Genomic DNA, 6,625 nt, shown 5'->3' with positions numbered 1-6,625 from the left:
ACCCATTTACTTCAACTTCTACAGGGAATCCCTTGGAAAACAGGATATTGTTTTCTTACTATGGATGTATCAGCATTATATTCGAATATTCCGCATGATATTGGGTTAATATGCGTTAATTTCTTCCTTTCCAGTGATAGCAGGCTTTCTATAGCACAAAAAAATTTTATAATGAAAGGTTTGGAATTTATCTTGAAAAACAACTACTTTATGTTCGAAAGAATTTTTTCATCAGTTGAAAGGGACTGCAATGGGCTCTAAAGTAGCACCAACTTTCGCTAATCTGTTTATGGGGGTTTTTGAAGAAATATTTATTTCAAATGAACTATGGAAGAAAGAGATCATTTTTTATAAAAGGTTTATTGATGATCTGATTTTTATTTGGGACAACACAGAAAATAATATTAACTCATTTATCCAATATATTGATAATAATAATTGGGGTCTGTCCTTTTCTGCAAATCATGATGTGAACTGTATTAATTTTCTTGATATTTCCTTTTATATCAAAGATGATTCTATTTGTAGTAGAACATGTTTCAAGGAGATTGACAAAAATAGCTATATTCATTTTAATAGCGGACACTACTCAAAATGGCTACATAATATTCCTAACAATCAGTACCATAGAATTAGGAAAAATTGTACCACAGATCAAGATTTTAGGGAACAAGCAACTCTATTAGAAAGGAGGTTTTCAGCTCAAAAATATCCATCATTTTTAACCAGACATGCTTTTAATAACTCTGTGAATAGAAGCCAGGAATCATTAATAAATGATAAAACCAAAACCCCAACCAACAAAGAATATACACTCAACTTTATTACTCAGTTCAGTTCAGAACATAAAGAAATACGAAATATCCTTAAAAAAAACTGGCATATTTTGATGAATGATCCTATTCTTAGTAAAATTTTACCCAGAAACCCCAAAATTACTTTTCGCAGAGCCCCTACAATTAGAAATATGATAGCTCCCAGTCGCCTTAAACCTCACAATGATACATCTAACAATGAGATCATAAATACAATAAGGGTATGTTCACACGTTCAGGATTTCCATCCTTTTTTTTTCCTGACTGTTTTTTAAAAAACTGCAGCTCTTGGCAGAAAACGCAGGTCCTTTTTTTGGTCCTTTTTTGGTCCGTTTTTGATGCGTTTTTTGATGCGTTTTTTGATGCGTTTTTTTGATGCAGTTTTCTAGCCAGAGTCTGTGTGTTTTCTAGGAATTTTTTTAGGGTTAAAATGGCTGAAAATACCCTAACCCTACCCCTACCCCTAACCCTACCCCTAACCCTAACCCTACCCCTATTCTAACCTTAGTGAAAAAAAAAAAAAAAAAAATTCTTTATTTTTTTTATTGTCCCTACCTATGGGGGTGACAAAGGGGGGGGGGGGGTCATTTACTATTTTTTTATTTTGATCACTGAGATAGGTTATATCTCAGTGATCAAAATGCACTTTGGAGCGAATCTGCCGGCCGGCAGATTCGGCGGGCGCACTGCGCATGCGCCCGCCATTTTGCAAGATGGCGGCGCCCAGGGAGAAGACGGCCGGACGGACACCGGGACGCCGGGTGAGTATAAGGGGGGGAGATTAGGGCACGGGGGGGGCATCAGAGCACTGGGGGGGGGCATCGGAGCACTGGGGGGGGCATCGGAGCACGGGGGGGCGGGATCAGAACACGGGGGGGGCAGCCACACTCCGCCCACGCACTTCCGCCCGCTCCCCGCACTTCCTGCTGCAGCGGTTCTGCACATCAAATCGCAGTAAAACCCGCAGATATATTTTTGATCTGCGGGTTTTACTGCGGTTTGGACCTCACAATGGAGGTCTATGGGTGCAGAACCGCTGCGGCTCCGGAAAAAGAATTGACATGCTCCTTCTTTTTTCCGGGAGCTATTCAGCGCGTCTTTTTTTTAACAATTTCCGGACCATGTGCACAGTGTGTCCTGTTTTCCATAGGGTACAGTGTACTGTACCCTGCATGGAAAACAGCTACGGAACCGCAGCGGCAAAACCGCCGCGGTTCCGCGGTAAAAAACGCACTGTGTGAACATGGCCTAAAAGGTATTTTTAAGTGCGGTTCAAAGAACTGTTTATGTTGCTTTAGCATCAAACACAAATCTGATAGTATAACATCATTTGTGACGAAAGAGAAATTTATGATCAATCACTTTCTAAATTGTAACTCGGAATTCGTTATATATGTAATAGAATGTCAATGTGGCAAACAATATGTGGGGAGAACCACACAACCTCTGCATTTAAGACTAAATTCCCACAGGCACAATATTAAAAAAGGCTTTCTTGCCCATGGTTTGTCAAGACACTGTACTTTGTTACATGAAAAAAATTTTAATAAATTAAAAATTAGTCCCATCGACCATATTCCAGCAAATGTTCCCAATAGAGTAACGAAACTAAATAGAAAGGAAGTCTACTGGATATATAAACTAGGCACCCTAAAACCAGGGGGTCTAAATGAAATCACTGAAGTTTTTATTTAGATAATGTTGGTCCTAATTGTAGAGGAACATTTAGAATATTATTAATGTACTAATCAAAAGGGGTATAATTAATTGCACATCTTTATATATATTATAAGGATAAATTAAACAATAAGGAGTTTGCACTCATGAAGATCCTAGCACAACACACTTTAAATTTTAACATTAATTAAAACACTAGCTCTATTAGTCCACTAATATCTAAATTTATAGCAACTTTGATGCAATAGTCACATAGTATCAGAACAATTAGGGAGATCAAACCCTAGAAGTTCTGGGAATACGGCAGTTTGGCTTGTATTTCAATAACTGAAAATGTACCAATTTTAAACACTCACAAAGTACACTAAGGGTTTATATATTATATTCATTATTACCTAGGGAGTAGTAGATGGAGCGATCTCAGGAACGAACCGTTCTTTATTTGTGCTCCTCGTCAAGTCCTCTCGCTCCTTTCCCCTTACTTGTGCTCGGCTCCACTGCACAGTCAGATAAAACCCACTTAACTTATCACAAACAAACATGATTTTTTTTCTTTTTAGCTCATGACCAGATAATTACCTTGCACAGGCTGTTTGTCGGGCGCATCACCGACTTAATGATTTACTGGCACACTAATCTCTCTGAACGGGAGGAAATCACTAAAGCACAATGGTAACTAGCGATCGATCGTACAGACCGATAGGATAAATCTGCTTGTACCTTCCTAGTTTCTCTCTTTATCTTTTACGGGAACTTCATTTAAACTTTAACCCACGAGAAGGACAGAAGGAATTCTCCTTGTTTCATTCCAAGTGAGGATATAATGATTATTTCATCATTGTTTTTAAAAATTTCACCACAATTTTATATAAAAGAAAAAATAAATCCAAAAGGAGAATTTTATAGCTATATTTTTATCTTTATTAATTCTATATTTTAATACATTATTTAATAAATAAATGCAAATATATATGAATCAGGTATAGAAGGGTGGCAGCCGAATTTGTTCACCAGGAATAACTCCTCTGGTGGCGACATTGATAGTGAAGGGAGCAGAATGGGGATGGTTGAATCCCTCAAACAATTTCTTGTCCCGGGATCTCGCACACATTTTTATTATATTTTTTTTATTTTTTATACCTTCCAATCTGAAAAATAAGTGAAATTTTAGTATATTGTTCATCGATTATAATTATGATAGTAATGATTTACATATGTGTTAAAAATAGCTTGTTTCTATGGAATACGGTTTTATTTGAACTTTGACACTGTCTGTCACATGCCAGAAGACTGCTTGGCGCCGTTATTTGAATTCAGAATGTATATAAGCGGGGCAACAGTACCATGTGTCATATCTCTGTGTGGAAACTTCCTGAAGAAGAAGCCATGAGCTTCGAAACGCGTTGAATAAACCACCCGAACATCTTACAAGTATATCTGGATCTATTATTTGTCGCAGCAGCGCGGATGTAATCCACATTTCATCTATTATAACGGTTCTGAGAGGTCGCAGCGCCGACCTGTGGATCTGCAGCAGCTGACAAACTACACGCTTGTACTGTGTACTACCAGGTGAGCAGTTCTCTCACAATTGATCAGAAACAATCCTGGGGATAAGACCCTATTTGCGCTTTTTTTGTCTCCTATCTTTCAATACATACTAAATTACAGCATACAATATTATACTGTTCACGACCTTTGACGTATATTTACATCAAAGTTCATGTCCCTTCATTTGATGTGGGCTTTCACGCCCGTGGTCAGCATTCACAGATTTTCATTACTGCAACGTATAGAACAATTGATCAGAAGATCACAGCCTCAAGTCTCCTTGACTATTGAAGTCAGTAAAATGTGTGAAAAAAAGTTCTGAAAAAAATAAAAAACCCTTTTGCCCCATTGAAAATAAAACAATAAAAAATACACATATTTGGTATAGCGGAGTTCAGAAACGTCCGATCTATCAAAATATAAAGTAAATTAATCCGATCCATAATGGTGTAACGAGAAAAAAATTAAGTCAGACTTACGTTTTTTTTTGCCTGTCTCAACATTGCAATAAGAGGTGATCAAAGCATTGTATGTACCCAAAAATGGTATTAATAAAAACATTGGTTCGGCAATCAAAAAAATAAACCCATCCCTAGAGCATAAAAATGAAAATACTACGGGTCTCAGAAAATGGTGAAATAAGCCCCCAGAAAAAATTTCTTACAAAATTCTGAATTTTTTTTCACTTCCTAAATAAAGAAAAACAACTACATGTTTAATATCTGAGCACTCGTACTGACCTGGAGAATCATATTGTCAGGTTAGTTTTACCATATAGTGAACATGGTAAATAAAAGAACAAAGAAAAAACAATTGTGGAATTGGTACTGGGAAATCTTAGTGTCATTCATGTCCTTTCCAGGGAAATTGAGGGTTTGGAGTATTTACATTTTTTGACTATTTGATAGACAACAATTTTTTTGGTTGATTCGAACTGTCATAAATGGAGTTAAGAGTTATACAGATCAAAGGCTGGGGGCATCTGATCATCGCTTGCATCCTCTGGAGCAGGGATCAGATTGAAGCAGGTTATCTGATGGAGAGCAGACAATGGAGTCTGTATACAGATTAATGAGCGGTAGCTGTCACTGGATAAACATTTGGGTGAATGTTGTGAATTCTGCTCTTGGGCTCCCTCCGGTGGTTGTTGATGGTAATGCAGTTGTGCCTGGGCGGCAGTCCTGGACAGGTGTTTCTGCTAATTGCAATTCGGACTGGGGTATTTAGCTTTGCAGGACTCATTAGTCCTTGCCAGTTGTCAATGTTCTATTGGAAGTATTGGTTCTCTGCCTGGCCTCTCCTGCTTGCTGCCATTTCAGCAAAAGATAAGTGTCTGCTTCATTTTTTTAGGCACACAGGCTGTGTGTCTATTTTCTGTGCTGTTCATAGTTTCTATTTTGTTCCAGCTTAGACTGTCCTGTTGTTTTCTCAGTCTGGTTGGATTCGCTGGAGTCGCAGATATACTCTCCACATCTTTAGTTAGGTGGTGGAGCTTTTGTATTTTTCTGCTGTGGATATTTTGTAGTTTTTGTGCTGACCGCTTAGTATCCTGTACTATACTTTCATGCTGTTCCAAGGCTGCCTGATCATAACAGGTGAGCAGATGTGTCCCTGTAGGCCTCCACTTCATTTTTTCTCATTAATGTACACTCTGCACCCCATCTTGACTGAAAAAAAAAGAAACGTAGAAATTTTTGCAAATTTATTAAAAAAGAAAAAATGAAATATCACATGGTATTCAGACCCTTTGCTCAGTATTGAGTAGAAGCACCCTTTTGAGCTAGTAGAGCTATGAGTCTTCTTGGGAATGATGCAACAAGTTTTTCACACGTGGATTAGGGGATCCTCTCCAGTTCCATCAGGTTGGATGGTGAACATTGATGGACAGCCATTTGTTATTTTAGCTGTGTGCTTAGGGTCATTGTATTGTTGGAAGATGAACCTTCGGCCAAGTCTGAGAACCAGAGCACTCTGGAAGTGGTTTTCATCCAGGATATTTCTGTACTTGGCTGCATTCATGTTTCCTTCAATGGCAACCAGTCATCCTGTCCCTGCAGCTGAAAAGCACACCCGTAGCATGATGCTGCCACCACATTTCACTTTTGGGATTGTATTGGGCAGTTGATGAGCAGTGCCTGGTTTTCTCCACACATACCGCTTAGAATTATCACTAAAATGGTCTATCTTTGTCTCATCAGACCAGAGAATCTTATTTCTCATAGCCTGAGAGTCATTCATGTGTTTTTTTTAGCAAACTATGTGTGCTTTCATATGTCTTGCACTGAGGAGAGGCTTCCGTCGGGCCACTCTGCCATAAAGGCCCGACTGGTGGAGGGCTGTAGTGATAGTTGACTTTGTGGAACTTTCTCCCATCTCCCTACTGTATCTTTGGAGCTCAGCCATAGTGATCTTGGGGTTGTTCTTTACCTCTCTCACTAAGGCTTCTTTCACATTTCCGTTGGAACGCGGCCGTCGCTAATTGTCGGCGCGATGTACCGACGGACGTTGTGAAAATTCTGTGCAATGTGGGCAGCGGACGCAGTGTTTCAACGCGTCTGCCACCCACTGTAAAGTCCCAGGGA

Source organism: Ranitomeya imitator, chromosome 2, assembly GCF_032444005.1.
Source record: "Ranitomeya imitator isolate aRanImi1 chromosome 2, aRanImi1.pri, whole genome shotgun sequence".
NCBI lineage: Eukaryota > Metazoa > Chordata > Amphibia > Anura > Dendrobatidae > Ranitomeya > Ranitomeya imitator.
This window is presented reverse-complemented; position numbering follows the sequence as displayed.